Genomic DNA, 17,952 nt, shown 5'->3' on the forward strand with positions numbered 1-17,952 from the left:
ATCTAGAGACAGGCATGGGAAGCTCTACACAGTTTTAAGAGTGAGGGGAGGTATCCCCTGGAGGCATCCCCTTTCTCCCTGTGTCCCCATGTTAAGACCTGTTCCAAGAGAGGCATTACAAGGACGAATGAGCCAGGGACCTAAACTTTTAATGCTTGTCCCCCAAATTCATTATCCTTCTGCTGACAGGGAGGGATAGTGAGTTAGACTTCACATACACCCATCCCCTTGGGACCGAGAGATTGAGAAAACGGCACTCAGTTAAGCTACTAATTCATTAAGTAATTTTATGGATGGTCAATGGACGTTCATTCAAAACTTCAAATACCATTTTTGGTTCAGCATGTGGGCCGCAAGGTCATTCATTATCCTGGTGAACAGACCAGGACCCAGAGCATTGCCCGGAACCCACTGCCTGGAACCCAGGCAACACTGAAATATGAACTGTCAGCAGACCTCCCTCAAGGACAGTTCACAGTCACTGGGTTCACAGGGTAGGTCTATAAACCTGAGGGCAATTTGTTAATTACATGGAATGAGCAATGACCACTTCAGGGAATGAAAAGTCTTCAAGTCCATGTAGCTAGGACATCTGCGGTGGGCACACCTGTTTGCAAAACCAAATCACCTTGGAAAGTTTGCCTGGGGCCCTGGGAAGCCAAATGAAGAGCGTTAAAGAAGCAAATACTTAATGGCATCAGGCTGAGATGGCCAGATGGAACCATCTCTCAGAACAGAGGCCTGTTAGCTAGGCTTCCCACTCCCTAGATGTTTGCTACTTGGGTGTGTCGGTAGAATGGACCATCAACATCCAAGACTCTTTTTTTTTTTTTTTTTTTTACTCTATTCATGGCTAATCAGTGCTTTTGTCCTCCTCCTCCTCCTCCTCCTCCTCCTCCTCCTCCTCCTCCTCCTCCTTCTCCTTCTCCTTCTCCTTCTTCTTCTTCTTCTTTTTTAAAATAATACATTATATCTGTTACCAAGCAAATCTTACCGGCCTAGGAGCCATTCTGTCGTTTTTAGTCATGTCCATTTTCAGTTTTTCTCATTTGTTTCTTTTAAAAGTAAATTCTCTGATAATCTCACTTCCCTCTCAGAGAAAGCCTTTCTAAGCTCATAGAAAAAAAGTCTTATATAAACCCCTATACATGGACAACAGTATGCATTTTAACATTATTGGTGAATAGAAAGAGATGAGAGGCAAAATAGTAAGACCAAATAACTTTCCCTGGGAAACCAAGAACTCAATCCTGGCAGAATATATCTATATTGTAAAGCACATTAATTGACTCATTCTTTCATTCCATAAGCATTTAGTGAGAACCCGCCATTCACTGGCTGGCCATGTTCTAGAAACAGGGCAACAGTAATGAACCAGACTGACAAAGTGGCCGCCTCCACGGACCTTCAATTCAAATTAGAAGCATGGAGACAGACCGCAAACACAACAGAAAATAAAAGAAAATAGCAGGTAATGGCCAATGTTGTGATAAAAATAAAATGTGTCTTCAGGGTGACCAGGCCGGGTGGATCAGACGACCTCACAGGGTAATGGCATATAAACTAAGACCTACATAACAAGAAGGAAATAGCTACATATCGGTCTAGGAGAAGAGCTTTCCACACATCGCGTCCATTGGGTTCAAGGCACACATCAGTCTTTATGCTAAACAGTTCTCATTAACGGAACTTTCACAAAGAATTCTGTAGGCAACAACTGCATTACAGATATGATATTCTCTCAAATACTGAGAAGAGATAGCCTAAATGTCAGATGCTTTTTGGTTCCAGGACACCATCCGTGAAAATGCTCACTGTCAAGACAGAACAATTTTCTCTTTATTCTCCCAACCATTCTACATGTGGCAGAGGATTAAGATGAGAAAAGAGAATTGTACCCAATTTGATGGCTTTCCCATGGCTCAATATTTCCTTTCTCAACCCAGAGCCTTAAAAACCTGGCAGGATGTCAGCAGAGTTCTGAAGCCTTCACATTAAGTAGTGCTAGTGACCGTCAGTACTCTCCCATCGAGGCACTGAAACTTTTGAGCAAGGAGAGACTTGCCTGGTTAGATGTGGATCTTCTTCCTGACCTCCCTTTCCCCGTGACAGCACCAGAGAGAAAGCAAATACCACCAAGTTTGGCCACCATCCTTTTGATAAGCAGTCTCTCCTTGGCTTCTAGCTCTTGATTTACAATAACCAAGGTCACGTTTCGTTCTCATTTTTCTCAGAGGATTGTAGGAGCCAAGAAAGAAAACAAGCACTAGGAAGAAAGCTAGCTACAAAAAGTAGCTACATTTTGGTGCCCTGACTTTTTTACGACAATGTTATTTACCACTGGGCTGGGAGCAGCCCTGGTGAGGGGACAGGGAGTGAGCATTTTGTCATGGTCAGTCCACATGGTAACAGTGTCTCAGCTTGTGGTTTGTGGGTTTCCTTTGGCATAGTCTGTCCCTCTAGATATTTTGCTGTTGTTTCCTAATTTAAAACTCACCATTTTAAAATGTTCTATGTTTTCCTACTTAATGTAGGAAAAGACACAAGATATTCTAGTTTAATAGCAATTTGTTCTCAAAACATGCAAACTCATGGTTTACGAGCATCCTTCACAAACATCCCACATCATGTCACTTACAGTCATATTTTAGCACATTATTCCCCAAATACATTCCTGCTGCATTTGTGTGATGGAATTCGCCTTACCAAAACATCTCCAAGTATCTCCATAAGTGATATTCCAAAGGGAATTAGCCATCACCATCAGAATGAGAAAAATATTATAAAACCAAATACAGACCATAGATTTCCAAGTATTTCCCTACACTCACCCTTTACTCTTACATAACAAGATATAACTTTGTTTACTTCAGCTGTAGTGAACTGAAATTTTACTGGGACTATACTTGCATTTCCTTCCGTTATATAAGCCATCCTTCTCTACTTGTGTGCCTCTCTGACTTCTCCTTTAACAGCTAGGACTGTGGTAAGCAGTGGAAGAGGGTTTCTAAACCACCTCTGCAGTGCTTAGGGCCGAACTTGCTATAAGAAGTAACAATAATTTGAATATTCTTTCCCAAGAACTGCAGAGGAAGTTCTTAAGATTTCTTGCAAATAAGCCCACCTCAGTCAAATAACTTAATTATATATTTAATAATTTTTAATTTTAATTTTTAATAATTATATTTTATATATAAATATATATTTATAATTTAATAATTAAACAAAAGTGGTTAAACTGAAAGATCTCCAAACATATATCTTCAGTTGGTCTTTATCTGAATCTTCAACAACTAAGTTGCTTTATAAATGATCCAGATTTTCTGCATAAAGCATAGAGGCAAAGATTTCAATATTAGAGAATTTTGAAAGCCAATGTAGAATTGTTAAGGAAATGCATAAAATTAATATCCAACTTAGATATGCAGACATCAATTTAGAGCATCAATATAGCCTTGATGTCTCTGCTTGAGAAATTTTAAAACTATTAGGGGATATTGCATTTGCTTCCCTCTGCTTCGAGTGATTTACTAAGACCTTGGGCAAGTCAATTTTCTTCTGAATACTTCAGCTTATTTCCATTTGTGAAACAGAATGGGAACAGCTCTAAACAGATCTGTCCATAAGGTTCTGAAATTGCTTCAAATGGAGTTACGTAAGAAGGAAGAGTCCCTGTTGTTTTTATTGAGTGATTCCAGAAAGGTACTTTCGATGACCACAGTTCAGTCTCTTACCAAACACTGGAAGACACTGCTAACACGAGTAGGTATTGAATTTCAGTTTAGGTAGGTCTATTTCCCTAGCTTCTAGTTTATTAGCACATTACTTAGAGAAACCTATCAACTCTTTCAAAGGGAGTGACATATTAAATGGAAATTAAGTAATTCATGTGAGTAAGTGGAGCACCTCACTGAATTAGAAAAACACCGGGAAACGTGCCTGATTCTGTGTCCTTGTCTTTGAGGCCAAACTATCTGCTGAGGTTCCTGAATGAGCTCTACTCTGTATCTCGAGTATCTGGCTCATCCCCCCCAGAATGCCTCAAAATGTCTACATTTATGAAGCCTCTTTACCTACCCAGCCCTCCTATGATGCCGCCTTTTGGAATTCACTCTCCCCTACCCAGAAACTTAACAAACAACTCACATTGTGGATCAAAAGTGGGTTGTTGTTTTTTTTTTTATTTGACTGATGGAGTTTATTCCAATTAATATAGTTTAATACACTATTATCACTTAGGATATACGTATTTCCCACATATTAACAAATACTGAAAGAACATCAACCATATGCTAAGCACATACAGTAAGTTTCTCTCCCTACTCTGTATCCATGTAACATTTTCTATCTTTTAAGTGGGGCTTCTTACTCTGTCTTATCCATTGAGTATTAAAGTAGAAAGAAAGCCAAAATGACCCACAATGACCCACACTCTTGTATAATCCCTTGCCCTTGAGTGTGGGTAGGACCTGTGAATACGGTGGGATACCCTTCCCATGTCACAGTTGACCTTATCTGAACTCCTCAGGGAGACCATAAAAGGAACAGGTGAAAAAGATTTGAAATGTGAGAGGGATTTGACCCAGGGGGGGGTTCTCTGATGCTGGCTTTGAAGATAGAGAGGCGCTCATCTTGGCAAGGACCTGAGAGTGGCTTCTAATTGCTAAGGACCATCCCTGGCAGCCAGGAAGAAAACAGAGACTCTGTCCTGCAACTGCCTAAAACTGAATGAGCTTGAAAGAAGACTCCAAGCCTCATAAGAACTCAGCTCAGTCAGTACCTGGAGTATGAGACCTGACACAGAGAACATGGTTGAACCATGTGACTGCTAAATTACAGAACTGTGGGCTAATAAATGGCTGTTGTTTTAAGCTGCCAAGTTCATAGGTAATTCGTTACACAATAGAAAATTAACACAAGTGCCATATCCCAAAACTAGACTATAAACTATAAACTATTTTAAACCAAGGTTTTGTATATTCTATATATCTCCTAGATATCTTTTGGAAATAAATGCTCTAGGTTGACAGTGAGAACCACTTCCCATGTTTCTTTAACTGGCTTATATATAGAGCACTTAAAAGTCCTACTAGTATAGAATCATTCCTTTTAGACCTATATTCTTATTATGGTTTCAGAGAGACATGGATCAACTTTTTCAAAAAACAGTCTTTACTGTTTCCAAGTCCAGCAATTAAAAAAAAGGTAAGAGGCAAGGAACTGGAGGGCTTCTGAAACTTATATTTCTTCCTCATGATTGTTTTGTTTCTTCTTCCAGTTGTGACATTATATAGGAGGAACACGAACAGAGTTTTCAAAGACTCAGGAGTTAATTGGGCATAAAAGTTAGCCAACTGGATGTTGGCCAGGAACAAAGAGGAGGAAGAGCATTCCAAAGAAAAGGGATATTTTGTGAAATATCTGGAGAAAGAAAAAAGCAGACCTGTTCAAGAACTCCCAGTATTTCAGTATGACTCAAATCTAGTGTAGTAGGGAAGAGGGCAAGTTCTGGGGCATGAGAAATAAATAGGAACCAGAAGACTTTGATTTTTTTCCTCTGTCTCTAAGACCATCTTCCAGTGCTCTCCAAAGCCCAATAATGTGTCTACTTTGGTGTCAGGTAAGAGTTAATGAGCTTGAGTCCCCTCATGGGTAGGTGATCAGTGTAGGAGTTTCTTGAGTTTTTGGTGGCCTCATGAGAATGTCTTACTTGGGTCCAAACAGCACTGATCAAAATCCCAGAGAACAGTTCCCAAGTGAAGCCTTCTCTCTTTGCAAATGGCTGGAAGTAAATAGGTTTAGAATTCCCAAGGTCTATCAGAAGGTCAAAATCAGTAATGGGTTTTAGGATTACCCAACCTTTGAAGACTAGAAACATGGTAACAACTTGGAGAATTTTCTTTGTGTCTAACTAAATTACTTATCAGTTCTATTGGACAAATATAGCAGGAGACAGTCCACAGATGCAAGACAAGTCAAATTACACTCACTCATTCCTTAGAAATTCTTCTAAATTAGCCCAGCATGGATTTACTCAGTTGTGTATAACAGTGTTAGTAATTCCATTTTTCCTAAGGAAAACCTACAATTTCACTGAAGAATATATCTTATTTCTATGTTTACTTCGAGAGATAGTGATCTTTCTTACAAGTTGGTATTTTCAAGGACAATTGAACTGCTCTTATCCTTCACACAAAGAAGTAGATCCCCCCCACCACCACCACCATGGTTTTGATTTCTAAATAAGGTTCTGCTCCTTGCTATCACTAATGTGGAACAGGGCTGGGCAGGATGGAGTTAAGGTAAGTCAGGCACAAAGCAGGCAAGGGGTGGAAGAAAAAGTAGCTTTTTCTCCAGAGAAGTCTTTGACATGGAAATGTGTCTCCAGAAAATAATGGGGAAGGGAGGAGCCCTGCTGGTGCAGGGGTTGAGGAAGATGAGCCCCCAAAGCAAAGGTCATATACCTCCCTAAAACAAACAGTAAGAATGAAAGAATTCACTGTTGTGCTCCTCATAACCTCCTCAAGGGAGAGAGAAGGTGACAGAGCACTTGCTCTGCACCAAGTCCTTCAGAAAAGATATTTGAAGCTACACTCTCAGATGACAGCATTTCGCACACAATTAGCACAGTGTAAAGCTTAGGTAAGTTGGATTTCTTACTTTTCACATTCAGATTGTGAATAAAGGGGGCCCTGAGAGGCGAAAAATAGACTTCTGTTATTTTATCAATGGTTAATCAGTGAAATTCTAGAAAGAGTTTCCCACACTTGGTTCCACACCACTTAGGATTTTCTGGCTTTTACCGGCTCCTTGTCACTGTTGTTTAAATTATACTGTGGCCTGCTGTTTCTTTCCTTCTTCAGAAGGGGCCCAAATAATGTCAGTTGATGAGCAAACACAGGAACCTGCCTGAAATTTCCTCACCTTCTCTTGTGTAAATGTAACTGTTACTTATGTTGTCGGTTTAAAAGTCAGCTGTGCAGAGAAAATTATCACAGCAAGCATAGGGGCCGTTGGTCATGGAAAGCCAGGGAGGGCAAAAGCCAGGAAACTGACTAACCCTGTGACATTACTGAAGGAAAGTGGTTAGGATAGAACATGACACATACTAAGGACAGATTCTTCTAGCGCGCACCCTCCACACCCTACTCAACACTTCCACTGAAATCACAGGCACCTTTGTAGGAAATGGGCTATTTCTCCAAGTGTTAGAAATTCAGTCGGTTTTCCCCTTCCTCCTAAAGGAATATTGGCAGGAAAATGGGGGAGGGGTGGTTAGGAAGCTGATTGGCACATGGAAGTGCAGGGATGGGGGGGGGCTCTCTTCAACTTCTCCTTTTCTATATTTTCAGTCACTCACTCTCCAGGATCCTTCTTAGGGAAGGAGAAGATTGCTACCCCATGCTTTCTGTGGGAAAAAAAATAAAAATAAAAAATAAAAAGACCTCAGTGGAAGGCAAAAGGGAAATGAGGACTGCATTATTTCCCAGATCCCTTCACATTCATGTAAATCAGATTCTAAGGGATATCTGGGGAGGGTCTACTCTAACCACTTAGCTGCTGTGGATTTGGGGGTTAGGGTCTTTCTTATTTTGAAAGCTAAAAATGATTTTCATGGATAGAAAAAAATAAATACATGCACACACTTTTTTTATATGTAATAAACCCCATATTTCCTCCCCAACAGAGGCAGTCAAGGTTGAACTTGGTTCAACTTCCCAGTGTGCATGTGTGTATGGTTGATTCGATCTGGCTCACAAGTAGAGATCATACTGGACACAATGTTTGTTACATGCTTTTGCACTTAACAGCATTTCATGAACAAATTTTCCTGCCAGTAAACATTATTCTATATTTATTTTTAAAGATTGCACATGAATTAATCTCTTTCTGATGCTGGATAACCTCTTCTCAGCAGAGTTGAAGGAAAGTATCAGTAGCATGTCTAGAATCCCGTAATTGCTTTGTTTCTGCCATTGACTCACCTGAGCCAAGAGTGCATTCAGGGTGAACACTAAGAGCACTTCCTCTGTCTTAGGTGGGAAAGGAGGCAGCCAGGTGTCTGTTGCTGAGTAGGGGCCCCTGATATGAGAAGGTCAAAGGGTGCCCCCAAGAAAGGGCTCAGGAGACGTGAACCATAAGAACATCCCACACTCCTGTTGTTCCCTTAGAGGTGCATTGATTATTTTGCCATCCCACTGACACTTAACCTATGATTCCTTTCCTAGGTCCTAGATTATTATTAAAGCCCAAAATAGATCAAGATAAACATTTTACCGTTAGATGTTGACTGCAGATGTCTCTGTTATCATGACCTTCATATTTTCAGTGTGGTCTAGACCACAGATAAGTCCACTTCAGAATGCACAGAAAACAGTGAAGAAAAATTGATTCTTTCTCCATATTTTCCTCTTTTCCTGGTCCTGAACAAGAATAGCTGCTTCTCTGTTCACTGTTGGTAGCCCCAGTTTGCCTGACACCTTTTACCCAAGGTCCCAAAGTAGCACACAGGGCAACATAAGAAGGTCTTCTCCAATTCCCCACACAACTCCTGGGTGACATCTCCAGGATGGGACCTCCCTTGTTCTGCAGCAATGATTTAGGAAATCGGGGTAGAGCAGAGGCAGGAAAGAAAGTAGGGCAGGGGTTGTTTGGACTATCATTCTAAACCTAAATTAATACACTCACTCTACTTCAAAGAGGTTATGAAGATTACATGGTTTTATCTTCGAAGATCTTGAGATTTTTAAGTTCTCATAGATTGGGAGCAATGTAAGAAGGTATTAATTAATTAATTAATTAATGATTGATAGATAGATAGATAGATAGACAGACATAGATAATCAAACCTCAGTTATAACTAACTCTGACCACAAAACTCAACTGGCCCTGTTACATTTCCAAGTTCATTTTTAAAACTAATGTATCTCAGGGGCAACCTCATATATTATCTCAAAGTCTGAAACATATTCTAGAAGAAATCAGTCAGGAGAAATAAAATATAATAAATACTATGGTAACAGCTTGATTTCTTGCTTTGCTTACAAAATGACAGAATTACTTTCTGTGGGCAAATAGCTGAAAATAATTCCAATATAAATAATGACATAATTATATAGTACAACTTTCAAATCCACTCCTTACTGTCTCTTCTTACCACTGCCTTACTAATAATACATAACATTATTGAGTGCTTACGGTTTGCTAGACACAGATCTAAGGGTTTTACACATATCAATTTATTTAATCTTTACGGCCCTATGAAAGAGCTTCTATTTTGATCCTTGATTTATAGAGGAGGAAACTGAAGCATAGAGAAAGTAAGAAATTTCCCCCAAGGTCATGGCTTGGAACTCTGGGATTCTGTGTCACATCATGAAGCTTCCTGGGGGCTCTGCTGCTCCTCTCACTAAGAGTTGGCTCTTATTCCTCCATCTCTTTCCGGATTGATCTCCCTGCCACCCCTCTCTAGTCCACCATTATGGAGCTACCATAGTTACCATATGCAAAATTACACTATGTCATCACGCCTGGTTAGCGTCCATCAATGGTTTGCCTTTCACCTACAGAACAAAGTCCAGCCTGCTTAGTGTAGACCCCAGCATGTTTCCTATTCTCACCTGAAATGTCCTTTCAATGTCATTGTCGTCCCATCACGCACTGCACACATGTTCTCCACATTTTCTTAGCTCTAAGATTTTACATAATATTCTCTTCTTCAATCTTTGTCACTATTTGGAATTAAGAAGAAATTCTAGCTCCTCTCTGAAGCCTCCCTCTATTTCAAAACAAGAAATCACTTCTCACTCCTCCAGGCCTCCACTATACTACATTCATTACTTATAGTCTTTATCTTTTTTTTTTAATTTTTCTTTTCTGCCGCCTTCAGTATGACTTTTTAGCTGCTTATCTGGATTACAGCTCCTAAAAATTAAAGACACTGGTTTGTGAAACTTTAAACTTAGCCATCTCTTATAGTGTCTTGTGCACAGTAGGTGCTCAATACATGCTTTTTGAATGGAAATTCCCTTAGATTCTGTATGGGACTAGAATATCTTGTCTGCCACTTAGGTGTGTTTTAGCCTATGGAGCAGGGTAGGAAAAGTTTGTTGTGGCCATGCAGGAAGGAAAATTCCCAAAGTTAGGGGACACCATGACTCAAAATATAATGTCACTGAGTTATCAGTTGTGGTCTTATATTTCTGCTGCATGAGTAAGAAGGGGAAACTACTTCATAGATGGCATGGCTTTTTTCTTCCACCTCCAGTTTACTCCTCTTCTGAGTGGCTCCATCATGATTAAGCCTAACCAACCACTTAAAAAATGTCTCCCCATCCCATGAAATGCATATTGGCTGATGCAGAAAAAGCAAATTCAGTCATGGCCCCTTTCCTCTGCTCCTTCTACCTGTCCAAAATTCTCTTTGCCGCTTTGAAGGCATTTTCCATAAGGGTGGCCAGTAGCATGTTATTAGAAGGAGATAGCACACTTCCTTGAATGTAGTCATAATAAACACTGATATCCCCAGGATCCCTGGGTTAAGCAACTCACTCTGGATTTCAGCTCAGGTGAGGATCTCAGAGTTGTGAAATGGAGCCCTGCGTCAGGCTCCCCACTCAGCACTAGTCTGCCTGGTATTCTTTTTCTTTCCCCTTCCCTCTCATCCCACTCACGTGCATGCACCACTCTTTCAAATCTCTCTCTAATAAGTAAATAAATTAAAAATTTTACTAAAACAAACCCTGACATCTCCAATATCCCAAAGAGTTGAAATGCTTGCCTCCAAACCACCAAACAGCTTCATAAAGACCCTCATTTGCCACCTAGATGAATTCTTACATTTTATTGCTTGGTTAACTTTGCATTGATATTGTACAGATTAATGGCAAGAATGACATTGCTTCCATTAAGATGATATACCTGGGTCTTACCTTTTCCCCACTCCCTCTTTACCAGCATACTATTATCCTCTAGTTTTATTTCCTGTCAACCATCATAAACAATAGCTTTACATTATTCAAATAAATTTTAGCTCAGTTGAATAAGACTAAGATAGTCAACATAGATAAGATGTAGAAAATCTCAACTACAATCTTCACTTTTATGCAATCCTCCTTGCAGAGGTTCAAAACATTAATGGTTTTTCCAGCAATTCTTTTTCATCACTTTACTTTAACCCAGGGACTCTCTAGGTCTTTGTTTCAGATCTTGCTAACTAGTACATTCCAGTTCCACACCAAGAGTGAGGTATTTACTCTAAAATATTTGTGGAGTGTTCATGTCAGCTAAGTCTTTGCTAGTTGAAGGTTTTTGTTAATATTTTCTTTCTTCCAGTCTTTCTTTCTTTCCTTATTACAACCATCATATTTTTGCTCTACATCATCAACCTGATTAATCATTCTTAAGGTCTATTCCTATAAATATGATTTTTCTCCCTACTCCTTCCTCCAGACTTTGATTCTACATACCTCCTAAAATCTGTTATTCTATTGTGAACTAGGTAGTCCTGGTTAAAATCTAACCAAGTGAAATTCAATTTAAAAAATAAATTAAAATTCAGCAAACTAAAAATAAAAAATGTAAATAAATGCACAAACACAAGATGGGGGTATAGTTTATAGCTACACAAGTAAGGAATACTGGGAGGTTTTACTTCTTTGGACACATACTGACAGTCCAAAGTATGATGAGCCTGATAAAAAGGAACGTGTCTTTATGCTACACTCATGGGAGCATCAGGATTAGATTATAACAGAGAAAGTTCTACTTTCCTTTGCATATTTCAAATTACCTGTAATATTGTCTTCTGGTATAGGTAATACATTTGAAGAGGTATAAAGGCAAACTGGAGAATTCCCAGTGCAGAGAGTAATGAATAAGAAGTAACAGATAAATTGTTCTGACCTAGATGGAGTAACAGGGAGCAGATTTGCCATCCTGCCCAAAAACAAAACCCAGAAAACTAGATAAAGTATATGACACAAGTTTTTAATACAATGGACAATAGGCACCAAAGAACAGTGATTTTTGAGAAAAGATAAGAAAAAAAAGGTGTGAATTCTATGATTATTACTGGTTACTGTTTTGAGAGTAATATCAGGTAGTGGCTCAAGGTGAGGAAAGCCAGATGACAGATACCCTGAGTTGAGAATACAGGACTGAGAGTCAAAGAGATCATGGTTGCTAGAGTTCACCTAGCAAAGTACTAGAGAGGAAAGTGATGAAAAAAGAAACTCCTAGAACTTCAGAAGACCCTCCTCAAGTAACCAGTAGAATACTAACCAGATTATACATGTGTGGAAACTACTTGATGTTGAAGAAAGAAACACCTGAAAGGATTAGAGCAAACAGTTTCTGGTATTCATAGTTGGCTAGAAATAGTTCATATGAACCAGACTAGAAAATCTGAGAATATATAGGACATGGGTAAATTCAAAGGGTCCTGATTCAGTAATAGGAAATAAATAACCCCAGAGTAAATGTTACTCTGGTTCTAACAGATCTTAAAAGAAAGAACAAATAAATGCAAACTGTTTCACATTATTTAGCTGTATCCAAGAACTAAGTTCAAGAATATTTTTAGGAATATAAAATTATTCATCACCCAGGAAAGTAAAATTCACAATGCCTGGCATTCAGTCAAAAATTACCAGATATGCAAAGGAAAATAGGATAAAACAAGGAGAAAATTCCACTGAAGCATTCCTAGAACTAATACAAATGTTAGAATTAACAGAAAAAGACACTGAAGAAATCATGATGAATGTATTCAACATGCTAAAATGAATTTATGTAAAGGCATAACAAACTTTAAGAAATGAGAACTACATAATGTCTTAGTAAATATACAATGAATGAGATTTGCAAACTTACACAAATAGAAATAGAAACTTCCCAAACAAAGCACAGAGAAAAAAAATAACTAAAAGAAAAAGAAAAAAATATATAAAGTATATAACAATACCACAAAGCTCAGGAGGAAAGAAATGGAAGTATACTATAGTAAAGTCTTCATATTATTTATGAAATGGTAAAAATCTTTTAAGTGTAGACCAAAATAAGCTAAATTGTATACTATAAATCATTAAGCAATGACTAAAATAAGAAAACAATTATAATAAGCCAACAAAGAAGATAAAATGAAATAATAAAAAATAATTGATATAAAAGAAGAAAAAAAGAGAAGGAAAGGGGGGAAACTCCACTGAATCATACTTAGAACTAATGGCAGATGTTAGAATTATCAGAAAAGAACACTACAATTAATTGTACCAAAAAAAGTATTGTATCAAAAAAAAAGAAGTAAGAGCTAATTTTATGCTACTATGAGGAAACACCCTTTAAATATAAAGGCACAAATAGGTTATAAATAAAAGAATGAAAAAGGTTATGGTATGGTAATGCTAACCAAAAAGAAAATTGAAGTGGTTATATTAACATAAAACAAAGTGGATATCAAATAAAAAAAAATCTAAGGATAAAAATGATAATTTCTTAATGGTTTAGGGACCAATTCATCCAAAGAATATAAAAATGTTAACATTTATGCATTGAATAACAGAGCTACAAAATATATGAAATGAAATCTAAAAGAACTGCAAGAAGTAATGGAGAAATGCAAACTATACCAAAAGATTTAAATTTACTTCTCTCTGTTAGTATCCAAAATATATAAAAATACTATAAAATTCAACACCCCCCCCAAAAAAATTCAATTTAAAGTGGGAAGAAACACACAAATAGCCATTTCTCCAAAGAAGAACTTCATATGGCCAACAGACACATGAAAAGATGCTCAGCATCACTCACTACTACAGTCACAAATCAAAACTACAATGAGTTATCACCTCCCACCTGTAAAATCAGTAACACAAGACACAACAGGTGTTGGTGAGGATGTGGTGTAAAGGCAACCCTCTTTTACTGTTGGTGGGAATGCAAACTGGTGCAACCACTCCAGAAAACAGTATGGAAATTCCTGAAAATGTTATAACTAGAACTACCCTATGATCCAGCAATTGCACTACAATTTACCCAAAGAGTACAAACGTACTAATTCAAAAGGGATACACGCATCCTCATGTTTACAGAAGCATTATCAATAATAGCCAAATTATAGAAACAGCTCAAGTGTCCATCAAATGGTGAATGGATAAAGAAGATATGGTATATATGGTATATAATATACACACATATGTGCACACGCACACACACACACTGGAATATTACTCACACTGGAATATTGAAATCTTGTCATTGACAGTGTGGACAGGGCTACAGTATTATGCTAAGCAAAATAAATCTGTCAGAGAAAGACAAAAACCATGATTTCATTCATATGTGGAATTTAAGAAACAAAACAAATAAGCAAAGGGGAAAAAAAAAGAGAGAAAGAGAAAAAAAACAAGAAACAGACTCTTAATACAGAAAACAAACTGATGGTTATCAAAGGGAGGGGATGGGGAGATGAGTGAAATAGGTGATAGGGATTAAGGAGGGCATCTGTGATGAGCACTGGGTGTTGTATGGAAGTGTTGAATCAGTATAATGTACACCTGCAATTAATATTACACTGTATGTTAACTGGAATTTAAATAAAAACCTTATATATTTTTTAAATATAAATAAATAAAATAAAAATAAATTTACTTCTCTCAATATTTGGTAGAGCAAGTAGAAAAAAATTATTTAAGACATTGGATACTCAAAGAACATTATAATCAAATTTACCTAATTGACATCTGTAGAACTCTTCTCTCAACAATAGTAGAATACACATTTTTTTAAAGATTTTATTTATTTATTTATTTATTTATTTGACAGATCACAAATAGGCAGAGAGACAGGCAGAGAGAGGGGGGGGAAGCAGGCTCCCCACTGAGCAGAGAGCGTGATGTGGTGCTTGATCCCAGGACCCTTGGATCACCTCCTTGAGCCAAAGGGAGGCTTAACCCACTGAGCCACCCAGGCACCTCTACACATTCTTTTTAACTCCACAAGGAACATTTAACAAAGCAAACCATATTCTGGGCTATAAAAATAGGCTCAATGAATTTAAGATGATTGGAGCACCTGGGTGTCAAATTTGGTTGAGTGACTGACTCTTGGTTTTGGCTCAGGTCATTATCTTAGGGTCATGCGATAAAGTCCCCCATCAGGCTCCACGTTCAGCATGGAGTCTGGTTAAGTTTCTCTCTCCCATTCCTGCTGCTCCTCCCGCTAAGATAAATAAATAAATCTTTAAAAACAAAAACTTTAATAGTGAATTAATTAATTAATTAGGGTTTAGGTCACACAAAGTGTCAGCTCTGACCATACAGAAGAGTTAAATTAGAAATCAAAAATAGATGTCCAGAAACTAAATAACAAGCTTCTGCATAACCCAAAGGGCAAAGAAGAATTACAAAAGCAAATTAAGAAATATTTTAAACTGAAAAGAGAAGTATGACATATGAAAATTTACAAGATGTCGCTAAAATATTTTTATGGGGAAATTTATAGGGTGAAATGACTCTATTAGAAAATAAGGTTTCTAACCAATTAACTTAGTTCCAATCATAAGAAACCAGAACAGTGTTTGGCAAACTATAGCTCTTAGGTCAAATCAAGATTGCTGACTGTTTTTGCAGAACTAAAATTTTATTGGAACACAGCCATGCTCATTCTTCTATATTCTACCACAACATACATGCTGTGGTGACAGAATTGAGTAGCTGGACAGAGAATGTAGGGCTCACAAAACCTAAAATATTACCTCTAATCCTTTGCACAAAAAGTCTGCTCACCCCCTAACTAGGAAAAAAAAAAAAACAAAGTAAATGGAAAGAAACAAACAATAAGGATCTCAAAAGAATTCAGTGAAACATAGAAAAACAAAATAAATAAATACATGCTTCTGGGAGAAAATCTATAAAAGTGATTAACCACTAGCCATATTTATCAGAGAAATGAGGGAAGATGCAAATTACCAATATGAGAAATGATAGACGTTATATCAATATAGATTCTACACATAAAAATGATAATAAGAAAATACTTTGCACGTCGTGCTAACAAATTCAACACAGATGAAATGGAAAAATTTCTTGAAAAACACAGATGACCAAAGGTCACTGAAAAAATAAGTAATCTTAATAATGTTATACTTATTAAAGAAAATGAATTGGTAATTTAAAATCTCTCACAAAGAAAATTCCATGCCCACATAGTTTCACTAGAGAATTCTTTCAAATTTTAAGAAAGAGATAACAATTTTGTAGAAATTCTTCTGGAAAATTTAAGAGGAATTCTTCTCATCTCAATCTGTGAGGATTTCATCCCCCGAAACCAAAAGCAGATAAAGATGAGAAGTCCAAAAAATTCTATACCAATATCCTTCACAAATAAAAATGTTAATTTTTTTTTAAACTTTCACAAATCAAGTCTAATGATACATAAAAAAGATAGTACATCATGAAAAAGTGGACTTCATCCCAGGAAAGCAACATGGATGAACAATTTTGATCTAACATTTGAAAGTCTATTAATTTAACTTATCAAATTAATACACTGGAAAAGAAAAGCCATATGATCATCTCAATAGAAGCAGAAGTATTTAATAAAACTCAACATACATTTCTGTTAAAAACTGTCAGCAAATTAGAAAGAGAAGGGAACTTGCTCAGTTTGATAAAAGCTATTCATGTAAACCTGTTACTACTATCATATATAAGGATGAAGGAATAAATCTTTCCTCCGAAGATCAGGAAAAATAGCCGTGCGCTCTGAAGCACCACACTTAGCAGAGTCGCCTAGGGGTCTTTCGGGCCCAGCAGATTGTTTTCTGTCTCTTTACTGGTTTCCAGAGCCAGGAAATAGCAGTGTGTGGCTGCCTCACGACTAACGGCAAACCCAGCAAACCATGGGCAGCGCCGGGAGTGTGCGGCTCGGAATGACTGTCCCCTCCTGGCTATAGGACAGCCCGAGTCTCTGACCTTCCTCCGCAGGCTCCACCCCTTACCCCGGAAGCGCTCACTGTGGGTGGAGATTTCTGGGCCAGTTGGGGAAGTGGAGCTTCATTTTTGTCCGACATCTTAGCAAGGCTGTAGGGGTGGATGCTGCTCTCCCAGCTTCACTGTGCCCCTCGAGGATGACAAGAAGAGAGATGCGGGAAAATTGGCCAAAAAAGACAAAGACCCAGTGCACAAATCTAGAGGCAAGGCCAAAAAGAAGTGGTCCAAAGGCAAAGTTTGGGACAAGCTCAGTAACTTGGTCTTGTTTGACAAAGCGACATATGACAAACTCTGTAAAGAAGTTCCCAACTATAAGCTTATAACCAGCTGTTGTCTTTGAGAGACTGAAGGTTGGAGGTTCCCTGGCCAGGGCAGCCCATCAGGAGCTCCTTCGTGCAGGCCTTTTTTTTTTTTTTTTTTAAGAACTTCTTTATTTGATGGACAGAGATCACAAGTAGGCAGAGAGGCAGGCAGAAAGAGAGAGGGAGGAAGCAGGCTCACTGCTGAGCAGAGAGCCCAAGGTGAGGCTTGATCCCAGAACCCTGGGATCACGACCTGAGCTGAAGGCAGAGGCTTTAACCCACTGAGCCACCCAGGCGCCCCAGTTCAGGACTGCTTAAACTGGTTTCAAAGCACAGAGCTCAAGTAATTTACACCAGAAACACCAAGGGTGGAGATGCCCCAGCTGCTAGTGAAGATGCATGAACAAGATCCAACAACTGTACGTTTTGGAAAATAAAACTTTATTGAATCAAAAAAATAAAATCGGGAAAAATACAGCAATGTCTGAACTTATTATATCTATTTAACCTTGTGCTAAAGGTTCTAGACAGTACAACTAGGATAAAAAAAGGCACCAGATTAGAAAGGAAGTAATAGGTTCTCCTTATTGTTAAACAAAATTGAGTGCATAAAAATCCTTTGGAATCTACGAAAAAGCTGCTATTGCTAATAGTAAATT

General features: G+C 38.0%; 1 pseudogene; it reads left to right on the forward strand.

Moving 5' to 3' along the window:
* Positions 1 to 300: 300 nt before the first annotated feature.
* Positions 301 to 17,710, forward strand: LOC123387828 (annotated as a pseudogene).
* The last annotated feature ends 242 nt before the right edge of the window (positions 17,711 to 17,952 follow it).

This window comes from Mustela putorius, unplaced genomic scaffold, assembly GCF_011764305.1.
Source record: "Mustela putorius furo isolate JIRA1106 unplaced genomic scaffold, ASM1176430v1.1 tig00003863_pilon_pilon_pilon, whole genome shotgun sequence".
In the NCBI taxonomy this organism is placed as follows: domain Eukaryota; kingdom Metazoa; phylum Chordata; class Mammalia; order Carnivora; family Mustelidae; genus Mustela; species Mustela putorius.